Here is a 27,074-nt window from a genome sequence, read left to right as displayed (position 1 = left end):
ATTCTGAACAGCTCTGTTTCCACAACTGTGGCTGCGTCATCTGTTTGTCAGAATCCGTGCCCTGCATGCGTGCGGGATGAGAACACGCTTAGCCCAGGATTAGAATTCTGGCTGCAAAATGGGTTTTGCTTCTTACCGATTCTTACCTGGGGCAGAGAGCAGCCATACAGCAAGGAGAAATTGCTATTGTCTGGCAGGGGTGGGGTGGGGGTCAGACAGCCTTGGAGAGAGTCTGTCCCTGAGAATAGAGGAGGAAAGGAAGCCAAGAGGTTATCTTTTGGCTTATCTGCTGACACGGGTTGATGTGGCCACAATGGCCAGCATGAGACTGGGGGCTCCAGGAAGAGTTTTGGAAACAAATAACAAACACTTGCTTTTACTTGAGGGATGCTATGCGTATTCTCATCTCTGCACTTCAATAAAACTCTAATGGAACAGGAGAAGGCTCAGGGAGGGGCCAGTGAAGTGATCAAGGGGTTGGAGGACTGGGCAGAAGGGAGACACTGGGATCTTCAGTCCACAGGGGCAGAGGCAAAGCGGGTGGTAGGGCGGGAGATGGATCTCTGAAACTGGGGAAGGGTAAGGATGGAGATCATGTGTGTGGTCACAAGATTCTTGGATATCAAACCCTCTAGGGTTTAGAAAGGCCATTTTAGGAAAAAAGAAATAAAGCATGAATTTTTCTAGTGGAAACTTGTACATGTTTGCTAAATACCACTAATCACGACCCCATTGACTCTCATTGGCTTTGGGCATGAACTCTCCTGATTAAATACAAGCAGGTGGTTAATAATTTGTTTCTCTGTCAGTGCTGAGTCTGTATCCTGGTATCTGCCCTAGGATATAAGGAATTTGCCCAACAAAATTCGAACACCCAGTGAAAGGCGTAACACAGCCAAGTGGCAGGTACAGAGCAAGGAAAAGGAAGGGCATGCTTCTCGAAGTGACTTCAAAAAATGCCATACAGAAACAGCCGGCATAGACCACGACAGGGAATCATGGGATGACGGCCCAGGAAAAGGCCCTTAGGTAATTTATGATTCACCATGGAGGATGGCGGAGGATCCAAACCTGATCGGCGGGCATATTTGATATACTTAATATCGTTGTAATTCTTAAAAAATAGATTAAATGTATCCAAGTCTACTTGATTGGTGAAGCTATTCATGAAACAGACCGAGAAAGCATGGCAGGGAGCACAGGACAAGAATATTGGAAAATCAGTCTGGTGCAGTGGTCCCTCCTCTGTCTCCCATAGTTCCCAACACTGCTGCATCCTGACACTTACCATGCTTCCGAGTAATGGTGTGTTTATTTGTCTGATTTTTTTGCCACTAGATTGTGAGCTTCGTGATGTCAGAAGCTCTGTGTCACTCATCCACAGACCTACTGGGCACATCCGCAGTGTCTGTTGGAAGAACAGACCATGTCAGCGTGGCTCTAGACAGGATATGTGGTTGACAGTGTATCCTCCACATAGTTCACCTGCTTCTCCTAGAGCCCCTAGCACCCTCCCTGGAGCTTCTCCCCTCCCCTGTCCTCAGGTACAGAAACATCTCAAAGAGGATTTGACAAGTCCTTAGGGAACGTGGAAGACACCCCCCCCCCACACACACACCACCCACTTCACAGAGGAGGAAAATGAGGTTCAGACAAGGAAAGTTAAGCCGAAGTTAAGCAGCTAGCCCGTGGGACATTCCGAATCAGAGCATCAGAGCCCAGGTGATCCCTACATCCTCTCCTGTTGCTAGGCAGCGCTGCCTCTAACATTCAAAGTTTGCCGAAATTCTAAAATAGCCCACGTTAATTGATTTGCTCATTTTTAGCTTTGTGTAGGGGAGAGGGTAGAGCTGAAATGGGTGAGTTAACACTTCCTCAACACTCTTAGAGATAAGCTTTCATTTCCCACTAAGTTTGTGACAGGGGTTTGTGCTGCAGTGGGTGGTACCCTGTGAGGGGAGAGAAGGAGGCTGCTGCAGGGAGAGAGGAGCCCAAGGGCCTGCCCGGGGTTTTTTGTTGCCCTTTCTTGCTTACGAAGTTCAATTTTAACCAACACGGCTCCTTAGCCAAACGTTTAATGTCCTTCCTGATCTGTGCCTGACCTGCTTTTCAGGCCGTATTTTTCCTAAATAACAATGATAGTAGTAGTTTAGAATTTTCAAGTAACTTTCACATCCACTATTTTATTTGGTCCTTCCAAGGACCGTATGAGGGAGAAAATGTTGTCAAGAAAGGAAACGCCAGAGTCCCGGCGGCCTGCTGACTTTTCCCAGGACCCATGCAGAGTCCTGCTGGCTCCGTGCCAGGTCAGTGCAGATGCGGAGTCTTCCTGATTCAAGGCCCACCTTCTCCACGAAATCTTCCTGAAGACTCTGGCCCTAAGGCTTTCTTGGTTTTGGTGACTCTAGCTCACTCAGGTGGCCCTTAAGATGGACTGGCTTGGATTACTGGATAGCTTTTATGCTTTCAGGTCTGTCTCTCTGGAAAAGGTGGATGCAACATACCTGGGTTTACCCACAGAGCCTCGCGTGGGCCTGGACCATTGTCAGAACAGGTTGATGGCTAACACATCCTCTAGGGATGTGACAAAGAGCATGAACCCAGCTGGCATGTCTTGAATGTGAAGAACCCGGTGGATCCTGCTGCCTGCCTTGTGGGGAAACCACACTTGAGACTAGGACCTCAAATTTCATTAATATTTTCCACTAAAAGCACCATTTCCCAATCATATTTGGAGGGGAATTGCTTTCTAGAAATGCAGCTTAGGGGAGGAAGTGACTTCCTAAAACCTCCCACTGAGCTGTCACAAATGAAAACACCTCTGGCTACCTGGAGACCAGTCAGGAGATTAGACAGAGCTCAGGTGAAGGCTATCTGATGAATCACACAGTCTTTAGAGGAAAAGCCATGTTTGTATTCACATTGGCTTGGCAAAGATAAAACAGAATTTAAAAGACCGATAATTCAAAGAGCTCCAAATCAAAGGTTGAGATGCTTCAGAGACTTTGAACTATGCCAAAGGAAGAGCCAGTAGTTTATTTCATTTGGAGAAGAGTGCTTACAACTAGTGTAGAGAACTTCATACATTTTCATATTTTATTACTGTCAATCCATTGATGTGCTCATTCTTTCATTTACTCATTCACTCAACGATGACATTTTTCTGCATTTTCTCTATGCCAGGCACTGCTCAAAAATTGGAGAGCAAAGTTTTAGAGGACACTGTCCTTGTGCACAAGAAACTCTGGTAGTAGATTGTTCTTACACAGTAAGCAGAAGAGGTTATTTCCATTTTACAAAAGAAGAAACCAAATTTCAGAAAAACTTGGTGAATTTCTCTCTCTCAAATATATAATAAAGGCTTTAAAAGATTGATGTGAGAATCCTCTTCTCTTCCCTCAAACCTTGACAATAGTTCCCAAAGATCTATAATTATCCTGTAAACAATAGTTCTGGACTTGACACCTCTATTCTCTCTCCCTGAATCACAGTAGATCTTGATGCTGAGAAGAAATTGAGGGCTTGAATTCAGGTCTGCACATCTTCAGAGTTCAGGATCATAGAGCCAAACTCCATGGCCTCACATGGTGCTGTGGGAGACAGGACTTTTAGCCCAAGAACTGGTGTGTTCCAAATCGATGTGAATAAGTTGCTTCCTATAAAGAAAAGGAATACTTTTTTTGGCTCCAACAGAGCTGATCTTAAGGTCAGGAATCTTCCCAAAGAACCTGGCAGAGACATAACTCTGCAGAGTTGGCCAGCTCATTTTAAGTTTGCATGAGAGGAAATTTCTTCCTCCCTGCAGCTCCCTGATCTGAAAGAAACATCTGTTACTGACATAGAGAAACAAAAGGATCTTTCCTCCAATTTGATATTATGCTCTATTCTGTGAATGACAACAGGAGAATTAGCCCTTGAAAAGAGAAAGAGAAATCAGCCCTCGCCCTTCTCTGAGGGGTGCTGTATCCATATACAGGAAGAGATGGAGCTCTCTCTTTACGAATGACCATGTTGATTTAAAAGTGGGCTTTTTCCATTTTGTTTCCTGCTTATTAATGGAAGGAACCCATGTGTAGTACAGTTGCCTTGATCTGGCTGATTCCCAGCTGTATTTTCATACTTGGAGGTGAAAGATGAGGAAGCCAAGTGGAGGGGAGGTGAGTGACCCCGTATCCACAGTCGATGTCTTATTACAGAAGTGGATAGTGTGATAGTTTCAAATGCTGGGCTCCTGATTGATTTGTCCTTTTCTTGTCTTCAAGAATTCATGTATAAATGTTTGGGAGGATTGCTAATGTCAAGCCGATGAATCGCTTTGAATGCTCTTCTTTGGGGGAATAAATAGCTGTAGTTTTCTCTTGCCTTGATCTTGTTCATCTTTTCTGTTGGCATTTTGTGGAATAAATGGACAACATTTCTCTTCAACTCCCCTTATGCAGACACACACAAAGACACACAAAACTACACACACACACAGATTCTGGTTTAGAACTTTTTTGCCCTCTAGCTTACTTTTGAAGGAGTCTCTTAAAGCTGGACTTTGAATTTTTTACAATCTCATCTGTCTATTAATTCTCCTCCAATACATTTTCTTTAGAAAATGATTAGGCTGGAAGTTCAAAGGCTTTTTTTAGCTTAGCACAATGCTGGGCATAAAACAGACCAACTATTGGCTCATTGGGCACCCACTCTGGGGAAAACTCTCTTGAAGCCACATACAGTAAGATGTCTTATTCTTTTTTTTTTTTTCTTTTGCGGTATGCTGGCCTCTCACTGTTGTGGCCTCTCCCGTTGCGGAGCCACAGGCTCCGGACACGCAGGCTCAGCGGCCATGGCTCACGGGTCCAGCCGCTCCGTGGCATGTGGGATCTTCTCGGACCGGGGCACGAACCCGTGTCTCCTGCATCGGCAGGCGGACTCTCAACCACTGCGCCACCAGGGAAGCCCAAGATGTCTTATTCTTAAAGAAGAGACACCACAGTAATTTGGGAAAGACTGTTAAGGATGAGCAATCACTTAGCAGACAGCCCTTACGGAGTAACTGTTCAGATCATGAGCTTTGGGACCACGTCAAAGGCAATTCGAATCCTATCTCTGTTGTTTACTAACACTGTAACCATGAACGAGTTACTTAAATTTTCTAAGCTGCCATGTCTTCATCTGTAAACTGGGGATGATATTACTACTTACTTCATAGAGCTGTTGTAAGAATCAAATGATGTGTGAAGTGCTTCGCATGGCATCTGGCATCTAGATAACACTCAATAATTGAGCTGTTGTTGTTATTTTTATAACTATCCAAGTAACCCAGAGACATTCAGGAGTTCGCTTGTGATTTCTCATGCTCCAAAGTTAATTAAATCCTCTCTTCCCACTACAGTTCAAGAGGTAAAAAGTCCAAGTTTGATGAAGAGTGTGTCTGCATAATTTATGGATTAGACTGGAGGCTGAGTTGGAGAAAAGCTAATAGGAACGTTTTCTGAGGAGAGATGTTCAGCCAGCTTCACTAAGAGAGACTGGACCATCTTTCTTTTTTGAAAAGCTTTTTGTGAGAAGCTACAGATGAGCCACAAAACAACTAGATCCATCACGTTGGCAGGATGGTTATCCAAGGGCCCTCGATCACTGACTGTAACCCTAAATGGTAATCTCTACGTATCTAGGACAATTTCATAGAAAAAGAAGACAAGCAAAACCATTTTTCATAGAGTTTTAGCTCCTCATTAACTCTGTACTGAATTCCTGAACAACTTTAGAAAAAAAGGATAATATGGGGCTTCCCTGGTGGCGCAGTGGTTGAGAGTCCGACTGTTGACGCAGGGGACACGGATTCGTGCCCCGGTCTGGGAAGATCCCACATACCGCGGAGCGGCTGGGCCCGTGAGCCATGGCCACTGAGCCTGCGCGTCCAGAGCCTGTGCTCCGCAATGGGAGAGGCCACAACAGTGAGAGGCTCGTGTACCGCAAAGAAAAAAAAAAAAAAGGATATGACATTTCACCTGTTTCAATGACGATTTCCTTCCATTGCTTCTCAATATTCCCCTTGTTTTTTACCAGCAAATCTGCACTGGGGACAACTAGTCATAACTTCCTTCTACTTAAGATGATGGTATATGTATGTTTTCATGAATTGACATAGCTTACGGACTCATCATTTGTAATGTTGTTCAACTATGGGTTTTCTCTCTTTGTGCTATAAAACTAGAATTATAGAATAATACAGCTGGAGAGATTTTAGAGCTATATTATACGTAATAAGAACCAGTTTTTATCGCACTCTTACTATGTGCCGGACTCTGTGTGCTAAGCGCTTTGTACGTTTATTTTATTCAGTCATCCCAATAATCCTATGAGGTAGGTTCTACTAATCTATTTTGCAGATGAGGAAACTGAGGCTGAAGGTGTAAATGTCTTGCTCAGAGCTATGCAGCTAGTAGGGCTTAAACTCAAACCCAGGCTGGACTGAGTCTATACCCACACTTACTAGTATGTGATATGGGTCTTATATTTCAGATGAGGATCCTGGACGCCAGAGGAGTAATGTGAGTTTGCTCAGAACCATCTAGTTAGTGACAGGCTGGGCTGGAGCCTGCTTCTTTGGCCCCTAGGCCGCTGCTTCCTCTAGTGTATACTTGATTCCACCTCTCATATTCCACCAAGAGGGAGAGCTCCTGGATCCATTTGGAACTCTCCTTTTATTCCTGTGCTCTCAAAATTCACAGTGAGTACTTGAATTGAAAATTAATTTTTTTATGTAAAGTCCCTTTTAAATTTACACGGTTTCTGTTTTTCCATGACTCTTCTTCCAGTCTCATTCTCTTGGGGCAATTTAAATTTTTAGAAGTTTTAGATTCAGGAAGTTCACTTTGTTTTTAAGATTAAAACAATTTTTAATACAATTTATAAAGATTACTTTCCATTTACAGTTATTACAAAAGATTGGCTCTATTCTCCATATTGTGTAATACATCCTTATAGCCTATCTTATACCCAATAGTTTGTACCTCCCACTCCCCTCCCCCATCTTGCTCCCCCCCGCCCCCCCGCCCACCCACTGGTAACCACTGGTTTGTTCTCTGTGTCTGTGAGTCTGCTTCTTTTTTGTTATATTCACTGGTTTGTTGTACTTTTTAGATCCCACATATAAGTGATATCATTCAGTATTTGTCTTTCTCTGTAGGAAGTTCACTTTTTTTTTTCGTGGTACGCGGGCCTCTCACTGTTGTGGCCTTTCCCGTCGCAGCACAGGCTCCGGACGCGCAGGCTCAGCGGCCATGGCTCACGGGCCCAGCCGCTCCGCGGCATGTGGGATCTTCCCGGACCGGGGCACGAACCCGTGTCCCCTGCATCGGCAGGAGGACGCTCAACCACTGCGCCACCAGGGAAGCCCAGGAAGTTCACTTTAAATAAGGCATCTCTCCCTAAACACCTTCCCCAAGAACTCTCCGGATTCCTCAAAGAATAGCTCTCAAGCACCAGGTTCCTTAGGACCAGAGAACAGACCATTCCAGTGCTCAGTTCTCAGGCCTTTGTTTCTTTAGAAAGAATAAAACACAAATGTTCCACCCAGAACGGAACTTAAATGAAGAAAATGATCAGATAAGAAATGAACCCAGATTCAAATTAAATTTTCTTTGCTTCATTTTCAGCCTGTTCCTTCTATTCTAGATGTATTTCCAGTAGATCCTTAAGTAAGTGTTGTCGATGTTTATTACACACACCTGTCAAATATCTCATAAGGTCCTATCAGATCAGACTACCTCTGTTTGGATCCGAGAGGAAAGTGATGAATAATATCTGCTCCTTTTATGTGTCACTGTTTATTTACTTTCTGGATGAATTCATATTACAAGAAGATTCTGGAAGGGCTGTTAATGATCCCTGTAATCTAATTTATTGCTCCGGCACCTGATATGTTCTATACCTTAGATAATGTTAATTTTATTCTTTGTGAGCTGAACCTGGTGTTCACAAAAAGCTATAAGATGTAATTTATTTCTCCCCACTTGCATTCTGAATATTAACTCTATTGAAAAATGATTAAATAGATTATGTAAATCACGGTCGTTGCATCCACTTTAAAGGTTAATCCTGCCATTGTGTAGACAGATAATTAATTTGAATTTGTTCCTGAATACTAATTCTCAGGGAAGCCCAGGTGTAATGGTTGCAGTAGTCTATTATGGATGTCACTGCATGCCTACCTGGGATAAAATTTGGAAGAAACAAATCTCAAAGCTTTGAGAACAAAATTCCTTAGGGCCATTGAGAGACTCGTTGCATCATGGGATTAGAGCTATACTTTCTCTAGATTTTTAGGAGATAGACTTGACCAACGCATCCTCCTCTTCCTTGAGTTTTCTTAGGTGTCACTTCCCTTGTTGGGAAGCCAGACCTAGTTTTTCCAATCCATTCTCTCCCTTCTACTGCCCCACTCTATGCCCTGGGACGCCGATCCCTGTGGACTGAATCCCTGGCCCTTTGCTGACTGGCTGCAAGTGGATTTGGTCCAGGGGGATAGTGCCAGGGTGTCAGAGAGGCAGCAAATGGCTAACCCCCTCCATGACTTGTGTTCCTGCCAGGTGGTCCTGTCTCTACCTTTATCTCTCACCCAGCCCTGGTACCTCTATTGCCTCCTTGTCTCTCTGCCTTAGGGGTGATAATGGCTTCCAACACTGCTAGTCTCTGGATATCTTTTTTTTTTTTTTTTTGCGGTACGCGGGCCTCTCACTGTTGTGGCCTCTCCCATTGCGGAGCACAGGCTCCGGACGCGCAGGCTCAGCGGCCATGGCTCACGGGCCCAGCCGCTTCGCGGCATGTGGGATCTTCCCGGACCAGGGCACGAACCCGCGTCCCCTGCATCGGCAGGCGGACTCCCAACCACTGCGCCACCAGGGAAGCCCTCTGGATATCTTTGTTCTCTGGTTTGTTTCCTTAATCCTGCTCATCCATCTGTAGAGAGTTCTTCATCAAATCTCTTCATTCAAGCCACCTGAGGTGAATTCTGTATCCTCCCAGGACCCTGAATGATACACAGGGTTTTAATAAAGACCAAACAGCCCAAACTTCGGCAAATGTACTGTCAGCAATTGTCTTCCCTGTGCCCTGGGAGCAAGGTCACTATCAATCGCTTTGGACTCCCTGTACTCTGGAGCTAGGGAAAGTTTGCAGTCTAGACTCTGAGAAAGAGGGCCAGGGTTCCACTGGTGGGCAGTTATCTGGCCCCTGTGACATGGTGACAGTGGAAGGTCATGGCCGATGAACTCAAACCAAATCACATTCAGATTGGTTAATAGTGATCCAAAGACGAAGGGAAGTTACAGGGCTTCCTTTTTCTAACTGGTTCATCAGGAGCTTACTATTTTGCCTCCACCCACCCCCTCCCCCTCAAAAAAGCCAAAACCAAGATACAAAAACAATGAAAGATACTCCAAGCTTAAAGTTTAGCCAAAAAAAAAATTAGTGTTTAGCTTTGGGGTTTGGGACATCAGGGTAGTCTGTTAAAATCTCAGTTCACAGTTGTCATCCTGTGATTGCAGGAAAAGAAGAATTCTTCCCAAATCATCTCTGCAGTAACCATGTTATTTCTGTGCCTTAGAACAATGCCTCTTTGTCTTCTAGAACTCTCTTTCCTGCACTCCATGTGATCTGTGGGTTCTGCCACCTGAGGGGTCTCACTGCCTCTGCCATGAGGATGGGCACGCAACCCAGTCTGACAGGTTCAATTATTCTGGAACCAGTGAATGGCCTAGGGACAGAGTCAAGGCTAATCAGAATCCTTTACTGACATAGATATTGGAAAAGGAGCTTTAAGGGCAGAATAAGCTCAAAGCTGCCTGCAGCAATCTGGCTGTCACAAGAAGAAATTCTTTCAGCGCATAAAGCCAAGCAGAGTGGGAGACGAAAAGAGACAGAGCGCCCATCTTATCGTTCAAACCCCTGAATCCGGCAATGCCTGGAGCCCAGCCCTTGGACTTGTATTTACGTGAACCGATGATTTCGTCTTTTAAAAAGGAGCTAGTTGTTGGATTTCTGTTACAGTTCAGTGAAAAGTTCTCAATGAATCCTCCTCCCTTCAAGAATAGCTAAACCCCAGTCAATACAAGGGAGTATGTTGCTTTTTCTTTAAGGCTTTAAAAAAAGAGTCCTTGCTCCTTCAGTGCAAAAGTCTTCCCCTTACGATCCCTCGAAATCCCTCCTCTGGCAGCCTGACTAGGCTTCCTTTGTTCTTTTCTCAGCGAATGTGCGAAATAGCTGGTTACCCCTTCTACCAAGCAAGGATGGTAGGGCCATCTTTGTATACATTTAGACAATTAATGGGTTACCCTGAAGCCAGTTTCCTCCAGGCTAAGAAATCCTACTAACTTAAGTCTATTGCAAAGATTTTTTCCCAGCACCTTTCTCTCTAAATTGCAGAATTTTCATCTGACCTGGAGAGGTGGAGGAATGCTCCAGAAACTTGTAGAGGTCTTTATTGATAAAAAATTTACTCCAATCATAAGAAATTCTATTCCTGAAGTTTCAAGATTAAATAAATGTATAAGTAAATAAGGTATGAAAATTTTCAGGCGGGAAAATAAAAGTAAGTATGTAGTCTATAAACCAGTTTTGGGTTCAGTTTTAAAAGAGTTTAAAAGCAGATGGAAGTTTCCTGGGGATGCAGTTAGTGGCTGGGTTTTGCCATCCGGGTTGATGTCTGGTCCATGTGAAGAAGGAGGTGAGGGAGGCTTTGATGGCTACAGGTGGAGGCTTTCCGGGATTCGTCACTGCCTGAGTATTCACACTCAAAAATAGAAGGTTGGTTACTCCGACTCTCAGGGGATATAAGCTTTTAAAAAATCAAAAGGACTAGAATTTCTGGGAGCATGGCTCCTACCAGAAAGCTTAAATTAAAGAGTGGGAGGTATAGATTTCCTTAAAGAAAGACCTCTGTTCAAGATCTATTTTTAACCTTAGTGAATATGCTATTAATTAAAAATTCTGTTGGATAAGACCCAAGGAATTACCATGAGATTACTGTCTTCTACATTTAACCTAGGAACATGACCCAAAATGCTTTAAATAGAAAACTTGTTAAATTTAAAAAGGACTTTCTCTTGGTAAAGTAATGTTCAGAATAATTAACTTCCAGTTTGCTTTAATTACTTTTAAACACATATACATTTTCAAACACCAGGATAACACTGTGTTCCAGGGAATCTTGGGGGCCAGGGGTACCAGTGGGGGTCCCCGAGATGAGCTGTTATTTCTGACATCCAGCAACAGTCCTGCATGCCTGCCCTGCCCACAAATAAACTATTTAATAAAAACTCAACTCTCCTTTCCCCCATTTCCTTTCTTTATCTAACTTCTAAATATAATTCAATCATCGGTTTGAGTAATTTAATTAATTAACTATCCACCACTTGCCTAAAGAACGGGTGTCTATTCCTGGTTAGCTAAATTATTTTGAAGCAAATTAAACATTTAAAAAAGTGGTTTGCATCCCATCAGCAATTAGCATTATCTGGGGAGCTTTAAAAAAGAATATCAATAATCCTGGTATTTTGGTATCAGAACCCAGAGGTTCTGTTTTAATGGGAGTGGGAGGAAGGGCAGCAGCTATTAGTACTTTTTTTTTTTTTTTTTTTTTTGCTGTACGCGGGCCTCTCACTGTTGCGGCCTCTCCCGTTGCGGAGCACAGGCTCCTGATGCGCAGGCTCAGCGGCCATGGCTCACGCGCCCAGCCGCTCCACGGCATGTGGGATCCTCCCGGACCGGGGCACGAACCCGCGTCCCCTGCATCAGCAGGCGGACTCTCAACCACTGCTCCACCAGGGAAGCCCAGCTATTAGTACTTTTTAAAGTTCCCCACGATTTTAACCTGCAGTCGGGGTTAGGATTCACTGATTTAGAGACTGAAAGAAATCACACCCCCAGTTCAAAAGCAACTCACCAGAAAGCAGTATGGCTACATGGGGAAAAGCCCAGGATTCAGAGTTGAGGTTTTAATCCTACCTCCACTCATTGTCCACTGTTTGGACTTGATCATGTACTTAGCCTCTCTGTGCCTCATTTCCTCATGGGTAAAATTGGGATAGTTGTGCCCATTTTACAAAGTTGTTTTGAGGTAAAGATCTACCTGGTACATGGGGGAACCTCTTTAGCAAGAGCCTAGAAAAAACATTTCTCCTTGTTCCCTTTATTTGCCTCCTCTGTGCCAATAGGAATCCAAATCCACACCGTTCCTGGAGACCCTGAATTCCCTGAACATGGATGGATGGCCCTGGCAGCTACACTGGGCTTGCAGCGTCTTAGGGTTAGAAGATGAGGCACCTGTTCCTTCCAAGCTGAAGCAATGTGGGTCACTGAAATGAGTCTGAAAGTCTGAGTCCAGGTTGGTCACCAACTGTGTTATGATCTCTGTTACCATACAAAGTTACCAACGAGCTCTGGGCCCCTCCATTTCTTAATTGGTAAAATGGGATTAGACTAGATGCTCTGTCCCATAACGTGAGTCTATGAGCTTTAAAGAGTCTGTAAGACTCAGATCAGATAAGTCTGAAAGTACTTTTACCTGTCTAGTGAATAACAGAGTGCCCAAGCAGCTTCTACGATGAGGAGGTCCCATGAAGACAGTGGATAGTTTTCTTCTGGAAAGCTGGGCTTTTTGCAGTTAATAGTGGAAAGGGTTACCATCCTGACTTCTGGCTTGGGGACAGTGTGCATGAGTTACCCAGTCAGTCTCAGTGGAGAGTAAGGTCTCAGGATTGACCACAGGGTTTTATTTTTTATTGGGTCCACAGGAGAGACGGAATAAAATTGCCCATGCAAGATTTAGACTGAAATTATCTGTGTCATCTGGATCCTTAGAAGCTCTCTAGGTCAGTGGTTTTTCCAACTGAGCATGCATCAGAATCCGCTGGAGGGCTTGTTCAATCGCAGATCCCGGGACCCCAACCCTAGAGTTTCTGATCCTGTAGGTCTGGGCGGAAGCCTGAGACTTTGCATTTCTAACAAGTTCGCAGGTGATGTAGGTGATGCTGGTTCCAGCACCACACTTTTAGAGCCACTGCTCTAGGTCTAGGATGCTGTGATCCACATGGAACACTTTTTAAAATACTAGTAGCCAGATCCCTCCAGTAAAAAGTCTGATTTTGTAGATTTACAATGAGACCCAAAGGACAAACACATCTGAAAGATGCCTCCTCTTCCCCAAACTATCTCCACCTGCACAGATGTCTGCTGGCAGCCTAGCCATTCTGTCACCCAGGCTTACTGCCTGAGAGCGGTCTTTCCTCCACTGCCTCTGAGATCTGATGGGTTGGTGAATCTTAGAGACTTCATCTCTGCATCAGTTCTTCCCTTTTCATCCTCACTGCACTATTTCTGGCCCTCATTCGCTCCTCCTGTCTTTATTTTAATTACAAAAATGTCACATGCTTGTTTCAGAAGAAGCCGAGAGCCAAGAAATGCAAGGAATGCAGCTCTGGAAGCTGGAGAAGGCAAGCAAACAAGTTCTCCTCTAGAGCCGCCTTGATCTTGGCCTAGAGAAACAGATTTTTGGATATCTGACCTCCAGAACTCAAAAAGAATAAATGTATGTTTTTTTAAGCCATGAAATTTGTGGTAATTTGTTACAGCAGCCATAGGAGACTAATACAGGTTGTTTCCAAATTTGGGGACTTGTAAACATTTTAGTACCTCTTACCTCTTGACAGGAACCCTTGACTCCAATCTGACCTGGCTTCACTCTGCCCCCTATGGCCACTCCTTGACTCCCCACTTCTGGAAAATGAAATCCAAATTCTTTAGTGCAAAGGCCCTCCATGCACTAGCCTAACCCACTTTCTTTTAGCCTTAAAGTTGACTATTCTATGATCACTCCCACCCTCAACACATGTTTTCTACATCATTGCTTGACTCACAAGATTTTCTATGTATGACAGGCCTTCCTTAGCACATCTAGGCAGATGGTGCTCCAGCTCAAATAGGACGTCTCCCCAAAAGGGCCCTCTGTGTCTTCAGCCCATTCTCAACGAGATGTGATCTTTGCCTTTTTTGAACATGCATAACATTTTGCATCTCTCTTGGGGCATATATCAATTCTATCTTGTATCTGAGTTATAGATTTATATATGAGCTGCCTAGCACTTTAATACTTTGCTGAGTTATTTGCTCATTAAATATCTGTGGAATTGAATTGAAATGTGAACCATGCTATAGAATGAGGTCTAGTTCCTATTTGTGTTATAATTTGATACCCATGACAGGATGGAAACCATCAATTTTAACAATGAAAGATGGACATAGGAAAGAAGGGCAGAGTAAACTAACTAGGCTTAAATTATGCTTCCAATTTGTCACATCTCATCCTTGCTTTGTGCCTTTCGAGATTCAAGAATAAATATGATGGTGATTCAGGGGTAGAGGACTTGAGAATATTCGCTGACCCTAAGCTCAGTAATGATTCTCCACTATGATTCAATGCCATCTCAGGCTGCATTCACAGGAGTGCAAGTCCAGAACAAAGAGGGGATTGTCTCATGGGTCTTCCAGATGCATCGTCTGAGGGAGGTTTGATCAATGTGACCACTGTTTCCTAGAATTGACACAACACCAGAATAACCTGGCACACTGTTAAAAGATACAGATTTCTGGATGCCACCTCCAAGAAACTCTGAATGAATAGGTTAGGAAAGAGCCTTCGGATCTATATTTTAACCAGTATGAATTGTTTGAGGTTCACTGGTCTAAAAAAATCCTTACAGTTGTTTCCACTTATGGTATTCTATTATTCAGAGTATTGAGTCCAGCGTCTGGTTCCATGGTCTCAAGCTCCCAGCTTACTGCCTCTGCTGGTTCTTACCATCGTCAGCCCCAAGTTCTGGTCTTCTGATGCTCTTCCTCTGGGAGAGGGAGCACCTAGAAATTGGCCAACAGGTAAGTTTTGGGGTTTTAGCTAATGGTTCTTTTAGAGTTTTGCCATTCATAACGAGGGCTGTAACTCACAAGCCCCAGCCACTCAATTTATCTCCTAGAGATGAAAGAAACAGACTTAGAATATTATCACAGCAGAGAAGCCACCAAAGACAAAATATGCACGTGTTATCAGGTGGCCTTGAGTACCTGAAGGGGAGAAGACCCCAGGAGGTGGTGGCACAGACAGAACTGGTATCTCGTCAAAGCTGATCCTGTATTCTAGAAGGAGACCTGAATGACTCAAAGCAGCTCTGTTGCCCGTAGCCTTTCCTCACCCCAGGGGCAGAACTGGTGTTAGCGGTTCCCAGTGATTGGGGTGGAGCAGCTTGAGGAGTAGAGGAAAGCAAGGCTGGGCAGCTCTATGCCCTGGCCCTCTGGCCATTCTAATTCCAGAGATTTACTGCTACCTCCTAAATAAACAAAACTATTGAAGCTTTAAGAGCCCAGTCCAGACAGATGACCAAGAGAAAGAAGTTATTGTTCAGCCTTAACACTATTTGTTTATCGTGTGTCCTTTGTCATTAACCCCTAAGAGTGAAAGCAGACTGGTCCACTTCATTTTCTGATTATCGAGTTTATGGCATTTTTAAAATTAATTGAGCGCTTATCTCGGCACATAACAAGCAGCCCATGTGGGGGACGCAGTTTTCCTGGAAAAATACTGGTGGAGGGTCTGAGTGTGTTCTCTCCATCAGCGTGGTGCAGTCCAGTCTCCGGTCCCATGCAGGTCATGGAATCTTAGCGAGGACAGTTGTGCGGTTATGGTAGTCACGGCCTATTCTCAGCATTGCTGTTTCTCCATAGAAGGCACTGCAAGACTGAAGCAGTGCTTGGAGTCGAAGAGGAGAGAGAAGACAATTTTCACATTTATTTCTTTCGGATTAAAGAGGAAGTGGAGAGTTTCTATTTGGGATGATGACAAAGTTTTGGATGTGGGTAGTGGTGATGGGCGCACAGTATCGTTGAATGTACTTAATGCCACTGAATTATGCACTTAAAATAGTTAAAATCTGGGGGGTACATTTTATGTTGTATATTTTACCACATTTTATTTTAAGGCAGTGGGTTGGGCTTATCCACGGATTATCACAGGGAGGGGGGTAATTAACAAACATCAGTTGGCTCAGTGACCTTCTGGCCCTGCTGTAGCGTTGACTTATCCTGGGAGCAGTGCCCAAAGCTGCCTCTTGTTGTAGGAACCATGCAGATGCTTATGCTCAACCTAATTCTGGTGCATTTGAGAGCAAATGGAGCTTCCCTAATTCCTAAGACTTAAACACGTAAGTATTGGAATGGCTTGAATGCCTTTTATCCACCAAAAGATGGACCTAAGAGTTTGTCTCTGGGGTAGACTGTCCTTCATTTCCTATGGAAATGATAATGATTATCATTGAGTGTAGGTACTCAATACATTTTTTGGAATGCTGTTGCCGGCTCCCCCTTTTTCTCTCACTTCCAGGACTGAATACTTTAGTTCAGAGCTGGAATACGTAAAGGTTTTTGGATTTGTGGCCCAAACTCACTTCACTCTGCCCTATTTGGGCTTATGAATGTCTTCACCACACAGAGTTCAAAGACTAATAGAATCACAAGGTTGGAAGAGGCTCAAAAGGTCCCCTGTTTACTACCCATGGTTGGAAGAGGCTCAAAAGGTCCCCTGTCAAATGATCACACACAGATGTGGCTTCTATCTTTGACAAAGGTCGTACCCTGTAACCATTACTCATTCTTTCTTCTCAGAGAGCCCCTTAAAATTGCAGACATAAACACATTTTTAAGGTATCTTCTGGGACTTCCCTGGCAGTCCAGTGGTTAAGACTTGACTTCCAATGCAGGGGGTGCGGGTTCGATCCCTGGTCGGGGAACTAAGATCCCACATGCCTCAGGGCCAAAATACCAAAACATAAAACAGAAGCAATACTGTAACAAATTCAGTGAAGACTTTAAAAATGGTCCACATCAAATAAATAAATAAAGTGTCTTCCACCAATCCAGAGACTTATAGTTTTCTGTATTGGGTTCAGATTGGGTTATTTTAATATTCCAGGAAGATGTTTTTCGGTTGAGAAACTTCAGTTCAATTCAGATTTTCCACCTGTAATTTCTAGCTGGAAATTACCTATGGCAGCTGAGTCACCCACCTCACCTCCTCGCCTCGCCCCTGGAGCCTGCTGGCTGTTTCCAAGGCCTTCCTCATTATTCACACCATGAATAATGGCCACAGAAATACCAAAAGCAACACCTGATGGCTGTGGAAGGTTTTTATCCTTACAGGTCGTGAATACTTTCTGTTTATCAGCTACACGAAGGGTTTGTGACTATCTAAGTGTTGTATTTCTAGCCGCTGTATTCTGAAGGAAAGCATCCTGCCCTGAGGTAAGGACAAATTCTTTATTCATATTGAAAATGAAAGCAAGTAAAGGGCAAGGATTTTTTTTTTTAATCCCACTTTCAGTATGTTCAGAATGAAAAGTTTTTTGAAATAAGACCTTTAAAGTGTTTCCTTTCACTGTTCATTTGGGAAGAGATTTCACAGATGGTACAGACACCCTGAAATGTTGCCTGGTCTGAAATCTTTTATCTGCAGCTTTAGAAGAGCAAAGGGTATGACATATGGAAAGGAGCAAACAGCCGTGGGAAGGCATGGCTAGCAACAGGGACAGGAATGTAAATTATAGAACTGATCCTTGCCTCAAAATATTTCTGGTTGGGGTAGTTTCTATCTCTGGGGTACCACACACTGGGTACAGGATGGAGGCTGCATATGGGCAATTGAGGGCAGATGTGATGCGTGATAGTCATGCAGAACTGCAAGCTTGGCAAGTTCCAGCCCTTGACCCAAACCACAGTGTTTTTACATAATCATGGTTGGTATGGATTGAACTGTGTCCCTCCCAAATTCATATGTGGAAGTCCTAACCTCCAGTACCTCAAAATGTGACTTTATTTGGAAATAAGGTCATTACAAATGTAATTAGTTAAGATGAGGTCATACTGGAATAGAATGGGCCCCTAATCCAATGTGACTAGTGTGCTTATAAAGAGAGGAAATTTGGACACAGAGGCAGACACAGAGAGGGAAAATGATGTGAAGACACAGGGAGAAGTCATCCAGTTACAAGGAACAGCAAAGATTGCCAACAAACCATCAGAAGCTGGGAAAGAAACATGGAACAGCTCTTTCCCTGTGTTGAAAACAAGACAACACACCCAATATGGAGTCGCTGATGCTAATCCCTACATCACCAAACCAAGACTTAACTTAGTTAACGGTTTTAGCTGTCCCAGAAATGGAATCTTAAACCAGTCAACGAGGAATCACTTGATCAGCACTAGTTAGGTGACCTGCCTGGGAGACCCCTACTGTCCCCTAAAGGAAAGTAGCCTTGCAATAACCAGCCTGCTTTTTTGCCTAGTACAACTTCCTTGTTCCTTTTCCCTTCCGCTTGTATCATGTTGCACAGCTCCTTGGAGCTCCTTTCTATCTGCTAGATTGGGTGCTGCCCAATTCACGAGCTGTTGAATAAAGCCGATAAGATCTTTAACATTTACTAGTAGATTTTGTTTTTTAACACCTCACAGCCCTCAGAAGGAACCAACCCTATGGACACCTCAAGATCGAACTTCTAGCCACCAGAACTTCGAGAACATAAATTGCTGTTGTTGAAGCCACCCAGCTGGTGGAGCTTTGTTGTGGCAGCTTGACCTAATAAAATGGTCATATTGAAAGCATCCAGCACCCTGCATTGTTTTGCATAGTCGTAGAAGCTGTAATACCTAAAGGGGCGATTTTATTTTCAAAGCATTTATGATTAGAAGTGTTTCTCAATGTCATGATTTCTACACTATTGCTCACATCCACTCCTCATGTACACGTGTAGATTTATATATGATTCATAGCGTCTTTGTCTATTTCCTTAGGATTCCTATACTCAGCCTTGGGAAACTTCTCCAAAGGCTTAAGAATCTTGGCATCTCAGTTCTATCACCTTAAAATATCACATCCCGGATTCCTTATTACATGCCTCACCTTGGCCTCCGTATGCGCTCACCTTTCTGCCTATCTTGAAGAGCTCCTTACACACTTCTGCTCCTTCTAGAAGTCTGTATGTCTTTGGGTTTGTAGTGGAAAGGTCCGTGTGATTTCCGTAGGGAGCTGGATGTGGTCTCATCACTTGCATGGTCCCAGTTGTCGGAAGGGGTCTGGGGACTCTAGTGAGGTGACAGGTCAACAGGCACCCCATGCTGTTCTGTTTGCGTATCACGCTTGCTTTTAAGGGAGCCATGGATTTCCTTTTGCCCATTTCTAAGTCTCAAACGGCAAGTGCATTCTCAGTTTGGATTCTTGCATTTTACCCTCACAGTCTGACCCCATGCACCTCTGAAGTATCATTTCTTTCCCAAATTATTTTTATGTGGAGCAAATTAAACACTTTATTTTGATAAATTTGTATTTCTCTATGTACACATATTCACTAGGTTGGCAATGTTGGAACTAAAAGATTTGTTCTTGTGATCAGTCTGGTGAGCCATACTCTTTGACTACCTGGGATTTGGGGACCAGAGTTTTCTATGGTAAAGACATGGGTGATGCTTCTATTGCCCATAGACAGCTAGGTCTCATCATGACGATCTCGGCTCAGTGTCACAAACAGATCACAAGTCAGTTATCCTAAAAGCATGGAAAAGTCATTCAGACCTTTGTTTAAGGCTCTTGAAAAGGCATCAAAGCGGAAAGTACAATACACTGAATGTCATAGAGCAACACAGTAGAAAGTTCTCCCCACAGCAGTGCTTTCCTTCTCTTCTTCATCTCTCTGACACAGCCTGACACACAGACAAACTGACAAAGAACAAGTCCAGTCTGCCTCTCCTCCCCATTCCCAGCAACTCACCCCCGTGGATCCCTCTCCTGGCCACTGCTCTCAGGCCGACATTATCAACCAAATTAATTCCACCTCTCTTGGATGTTTCCAGATGTCATTTTCACTCCTATTTAAATCAGTGGTCTTCAAACTTTTTTGACTGTTTATCCGAGCTGTAAAAAAAAATGAGAGGGAGAAACAGAGAGAGAGAGAGAGGAGAGAGAGAGAGAGAGAGATTTAAAATATTCAGGTACTATCAATGTATATATTTTATTCATTATAAAATGTACATATAAGAAAATTTTAAAGTTTGAGACAGAGTTCATATTTGTACCTCTCTCTCTCTCTATATATATATATATATATTTTAAAGTAATTTGTTATTTATTAAGTTAAAACTTTGCTCTCACTATGAAACCTATTAATTTTTAGTGAGAGTAGTATGACTGAATACACTTTGTTATATTAGAATGCATTGGTTTAATACTTGTGATACAGTGGTTCTAATTCAGGTTATGGGTTTACTCCCCTTCCTTCCTTTCATCCTTCCTTCCTCCCTTCCTTCCTTTTCTTTGATACTTGGGTTTATTGCTTATTACAGCTGAAGAAGTTCCCTTGCAAAGATGCACAGAACCAGATGGAAGAAGTGTCCCTTTAGATGCACATTTTCATTTCATCCTATTGATTATGCAAAGGTTTTTGTTTAAATTCTGCTAGTACATTTCACCTTCCCTGACATCACTCAGTTATTTTTCCTCACTAATGATTTTCACTTTTGTACAGTTAATAAATAGGGTCAAAACTCACCAAAACTCATTTTGGAAGAATTTTCAACAGATTTTTGATACTTTCTTTAAGTGTACTGATATGAGAGTTTTTATAAGTGACACAGAGATTTTTTTTCATGTAAAAAAAAATCACATAAACATAGAAATGTTTCCAAATATCCACTTTCAAATTGCTCTTTTCATAGCATGCAACTCTTCAAAAAGCACTTTCTCACAGATTGGTCAACTTCTTTCCAAATCCAATAGGTTATCTCCTATATTTAAAATATCCCATGATGTGGGCAGATGAAGAGTCCACTTGGGGAGTAGAAAAAATATCAGCTTTTTCATTTTCTTGGCATTCTCTTGTGTTTGAATTATCATCAACTGATTATTTAGGTTATTTGGACATTTTCTGGGTTTTCTGTAGTAAAGGCATAGGCAATTCCTCGTAGAAACTGTTTTAAGCCACATGTTCATTCTGTGAGGATTAGTTTAGTGAAATCTAAATAACATGATCCGTAAGAGCCAGGAACGTGTCCACTGCAGTATCTTCCAATGACCGACAGCTGACTGCTGAATGAGGGGCTCTCACCAACCTCCTTGATCAGAGTCTCTACTCTTTTCTTAAGATCCTGGGAATACTACAGGGGTCCCATGATTGCATTTGGGACATATTGCCTGTGAGGATACCAAACTCCAACATACGTATTAGTGTTGGTTATGCTAAACTTCTTTATTTTTAGATAAAACTGATATGAAAAGCTCCAACATTTTCTTCTATACCCAGTGGGTCAATTCTGGACACCCCACTTTGGAGATCACTAAACTACATCAGTACAACAAAATCACAGGACTCAGAGAAACTTAGAAACCTCCTTGTTGGGGAAGGGTGGTGGAAGGGCTATAAAATCCTTTGATACTTTTTATTAGAGTCTGCCATGTTGCTTACAATAGTTTTGGGAGACACCAGGGTGGTGTGGATTACCACTGTCCAGTCAAAGAAACTCACAGCAAGGCATCTGGGTTACGTCTGGGATTGTGTATTACTGAGACTATATCTGTTATATACCCTCGAATCACTGAGTCTTATTCTATTTTCCTAAAACTGTTTTGTCCTTGGGTTATGGCTCCAGCTGGGGCTTCTGAAGATCCGCCAGAATATCCAATAGCAAACAAGCTCCCAGGTCTATCAGATTCATTTGTTAGGATTTCTTTTTGGTCAATTAAAAAAAAAAAAGCTTTTCAAAGCACTCATAGAGGCTTTTACAGGGCTCATAAAGGTAATATTCACATTTTCTCTCATGATTCCTTGACTATGACTATGCAAAATAAACAAAACAAAAATCGGTTTCCCAGAGCCCTAGGAATATCACAAATTATGTTGAGGTTCCAAGAAGTTGGAAATGATTATTACCCTTTATTTTTCAATACATACACACACACACACATACCCCTACACTGGTTTGTTTCTGAATGATGTGCAAGGGAATTAAAAAATCATTTGATAAATGTATGAGCTAGTGTGAGTGGGTAGAGGTTATCTGTTTTAAATATTTCATGTAATATGAATTGCAAGTAACAAGACTCTCAACTAACATGATTTTTTAAAAAGTGATATCATAGTAGAAAGTGTGCTCCTAGAATCTCCTACCTCAGTATCACCTGATGAGGCCCTTCTCCTAGATGCTAATGTAACTGGTGATTCTTATGGCCACTGAAATTTAAGAACCATTGATCTAGGCTGTGCGTCAGTAGAGATACGAATATCAACCCAAGTGTGCACACACTGCAGGTCAGCTGCACCAGAAACAATTACTTCTTTCTTCCACATCTATTCTGTTCATGTCATGATACCTTTTGAGAGTATTCAGTTATTATTACAACAATGCATCTGTTTCCTCCAGACTCTTGGTTATCACTATCCTGACCTGCCGCCTGTGTCACATCCCATTAGGTGCTGTGGATGAGGCGTGGCACTTGTCACAGACTGACAGAAGTTTGACAGGACAGGCTAAGAAAAGCAAAAATTAGAAATAAACCAAGACATAACTTTTCTAGAAAACTTTCTCAAATACAACCAACTCTGTGAGATACGACTTCAGGGCGAGCTTGGCCACAGATGGAGGCAAAGCCAGGCAGGTCAGGTCTGGGACTGGGATGTCAGGACAATGGGGAAAAAGATAGTTGGTCCAGAATCCAGTTTCTTTGACGTGCATCTCCCAGCGTGTGTGCTGTAGAACGCTAACCCTACCCAGTGCCGCAGGAGCACAGGGTCTCATGGTGAAAACCCTTCCTTGGATATTCTAAATCCTTTTTTAAAAACAACTTTTGATTTTGAAACGATTATAGGCTCTCTGTTTTTTGCCTCTTTGCTCTGAGGCATGGGCATTGGTCCATGGGCTGGCCTGAAGGACAGTGTTCTCTACTCAGAGTCACCAGGCTCTCTGACCTTGACTCTTGCTCTAAGGACCTAAGTGTGCCCTGCTTGCCTTCCTAAGGCACGTCAGCCCCTCTTGCAAACAGATTTCCTATGGGCCCTCTTGTCATTTAGAAATTCCCTTCTTTAATCTGAATCATGCTTCCAGTTCCAGCCATTCACAAAAGAACTGGCTTCTCCCAATGTAAATTCTGAAAGTACGTTGGTAAGCCAGTCATTTAGAATTTGGGCCTCACCTCCCATAGCCGGAAAATGATACATAATGGCAAAGTCCCCAGGCCAGCCCGCAAAAGCCTACTTATCGAAAACGTAGCTGAACCGAGGCAATCAAGCCATAGGCAGCCTAACCACGCTTGGCATTGTGTTTCCTTTGGAATGCATGTCCTGTACCAACTGGGAAGCCAAGAAGGCAGAGGGAAATAAATCTTGAACTTAAAGCTATGTTGTTGTTGGGATTTTGCAACCAGGTACCAGTAAACCAGGCCCCCGAGGGTGGAGAAATGTTGGATGCAGATGCTCACTGAGTCCGTTATCAAATCTCGGGAGTTTCCAAAGAAATGTTTAAGATTAAAATTCAGTTCTGTGGAAGTAGAGCCTCAAGTTAATACCGTCTACCAAAGCACTGTGACGTCTGTCATTTTGGGGTGAAGCTGAAGATCCTAAATCAGGAGAGGATGAAGGGCCTCCTGGTGGGGTGGCCCTAGGCTCTGGAGCACACCTAGGCGAGCAAGAGCCGGGCAGAAATGCACCTGGGCCTCTGGCAGAGGCAGCGGGCCGTTGGCCACCTGGTTTGGGAAGAAGTTTTAATCCATTTCGATTACAAAAACATCCTGTTCTCTGTTCCTAACAAACGGCTTTCTCTTTCTGATTTGCCCAAGAACATCCTTCTCTCACATGGATCAAGACAACAGGCCTAGAGTCCGCCTGCCGATGCAGGGGACGCGGGTTCGTGCCCCGGTCCGGGAAGATCCCGCATGCCGCGGAGCGGCTGGGCCCGTGAGCCATGGCCGCTGAGCCTGCGCGTCCGGAGCCTGTGCTCCGCAACGGGAGAGGCCACAACAGTGAGAGGCCCACGTACCGCAAAAAAAAAAAAAGACAAAGGCCATTCAATAATATGAAGAAAAATGACACTAGAGAGTGAGAGTCTTTAAAACTGACGAGTTAGCAAAGAGACTTCATGACCAAAGGGGAGAAGTAATGGGCTGAGCACCTACTATGTGCTGGTTGCTGTGCTGTGCCTTTTCACCTGCATATCTTTCTCCATCCTCCTAAACATCCTAGGACGTGAGCATTATTATCCTTATTTAATTGATGGAAATTGAAGCCTGAGAGGTTATGTTAGACCGAGAACCTTGGACCACTAAGTAAGGCTTTGCAGGGATTCAAACACATCTTCTGGCTCCAGAGTGATGCTCTTCCCACCACCCCAGCACCTCCTACCATCAGAACAGAGCATCTCCACGTCACTGCCCTAGAAGCAAATACATTTTACTCACTGGTTTTCAAACAGTAAGTAAAAAGAAAAGAAAAAATTCAAAATGCAAGGATGACCCCATTTCTTCTTAAGCATTTTTAATACCGGCAAAGTGATAAATGTACCGAGTAGACTTGGCATTGAGTAGCCTTCGCAGTACATGGCTGGTCAGACTGAATGAGAAGGTCACAGTTTCCAGAGAGGCCTGGAGGACACTGGGCTCTTGTGAGGTTGACACTGAGTTGTCCGACACTAAGAGGAACAGGCCCACCCACTTGTTTGACTATGTGTATACCCAGCTCAGCCAGAGAGAAGGGACAATTATATGTATTATTTTGTAATAGAGAGTGAGGGGGGAAGAAGCCCTGGGCTGCAGAGAAAGTGCTTAACCTTTTTAAATTACAAAAAAATAGGGGCTGTACATCCACTCTGACAGCACCCAAATTAAATCTAACCACAAAGTCATATCAAAGCCAATATACAGAAAAGAGTTGTGTTTCCAGTTAGAAGACACACACCCAATAATCCCATTTCTTTTCTTATAAATTTATTTATTATTTTTGCCTGCGCGGGGTCTTTGTTGCTGCACACAGGCTTTCTCTATTTGCGGTGAGCGGGGGCTACTCTTCTAGAGTGGGCTTCTCACTGCAGTGGCTTCTCTTGTTGCAGAGCACGGGCTCTAGGCACGCAGACTTCAGTAGTTGTGGCACACGGGCTTAGTTGCTCCGAGGCATGTGGGATCTTCCCGGAGCAGGGCTCGAACCTGTGTCCTCTAAATTGGCAGGCAGATTCTTAACCACTGCGCCACCAGTTCAGTACCTTCCATGACAGCTCCTCCGGGCACCTGGACTGCGTTAGAGTCTCCCCCTAGTGGAAAGCTGGAACATTTCAGCGTCGGTGATCATCTGGTTCAGAACAACAGAAATGTCTCAGGGTTTCTATTTTTAAATATTTCTTTACTTGGGGCTGAGCAAAAACGGCGACCAAAACCAGGGTATTTTTAGGGAATGCAGGTGATAGTAGAACTCCTTACCCTCCCCTGAAGTGTATGCTCTGGAAATCTTCATAGAAATTATGGAAAGTACAGGTTTATCTGAACAATCCCATTCATGCCTGTGCATGTATGGAGTCTCTCTCAAGCCCTCACCTCCAAAGAGACCCAAAGTTGCAAAAGAAGTCATCACACAGCGATCTGATGTAGTATTCAGCTCCCACAGAGAGAAGAATTCTTGTGTTGCATGGGTTTGTGCAGTGTCAATACTGAAAGCAAGAAAGAATGGAAGTTACGATCAACATGTTCTAGGCGCTGAATTTTGAGGCTTTGCCGATGTAGAAGTTGAGCGTTCTGAAATGAGCACAGTAGCTCCGACACAGAGGTGGGGCAGATGGTGGGAGCGGAGAGGCCTTGACGAGGGCCGGGCTGTGAGACCCACCCTTGGCCCTTCTATCCGGGGCTTCCCGGGACCTTGGCGGCAGGGGTTAGCCTTGGACTTCACTGCACCCAAATGGCTCTCTAATGCCAATGAGTGGGGAGGGGAGGCAGGAAAAGCCTGGGCCAGCCTGGCTGGTGAGGGGTCCCCAGGGTCCCTGTGGCAGAGAAGAACTTCTGCCCACACTTAAGAGACTGCAGGATCAGGAAGGCAGAGTTGAGCAAGAAGTTAAAGGTCAGAGAACCAGACAGGAATCTCTGAAGGGATCTAGATGTGGATTTTAAGCCAGGGGTTAGAGCCTGGGGGTCAGAGGTCTGGGGGATGAGTGGGAGGCCAGGGCTAGATGAATATACACAGCAGGCATCCGAGCCAGTGCGGGCTGAGGTGTGCCGGCTGCAGCTGCCTCCGGGAAGGGGGTGGCGGGGTGAGGCGCTAGCTGCGTGTGAAGGGCGGAGGCGCTTTAAGAACTGCACCCCTAAACTGTGGACATTTAGGCCAAACTTCCCTCCAGGAGTGGCAAGAGTGGTATGTCTGAACCAGTCCTGCTACTGGCCTTGGTCCTGGCTAAGCAGTCACCTGAATCCTTAAGCTAAGGACATCTACAGGGATCATCCCGAGGGTCAGTTTCATTCTGCCCCCACCTCGTGTCACCCCTCTAAACCTGGGCTGAATGGAGACCTTGCAAATGCTCTAAGAGGAGCTATGTGAATTTGGGTTGGCCCAGTTGGTCCTGTGGGATCTGTTTTGTCAGCCGTCAGGGATTAGTTCTGAACTGTCTGGCTGGGTAGCCAAGTTGTTAGTTAACCAGAACCTGAAAGGAGGTGAGAGCTTTGTAAAACCCACCTAGTACTAGTAGCTGGCACCGAACTCTAGCGAAGTTCCCATCTCTTTCCAGTGGGGTCTGAACAGGTAAATCTCCCATCCTCCCCTGCTGCACTGCACTGAATACAGGATAAGGGTGCATGTTTATAAGCTCCCAGGGACCATGTGATAGAACGCTTTACGTTCATTGTCTAATACGGCAGCCACCAGTCCCCATGTGACTACTGAGCACTTCAAAGTGGCTACTCTGAATTGAGATGAGCTGAATTCCAAGTCTTAACATGAAAAGAGAAGGTAAATGAGCTCATTATTATG

This window comes from Tursiops truncatus, chromosome 21 (genome assembly GCF_011762595.2).
Source record: "Tursiops truncatus isolate mTurTru1 chromosome 21, mTurTru1.mat.Y, whole genome shotgun sequence".
Classification (NCBI taxonomy): Eukaryota; Metazoa; Chordata; class Mammalia; order Artiodactyla; family Delphinidae; genus Tursiops; species Tursiops truncatus.
This window is presented reverse-complemented; position numbering follows the sequence as displayed.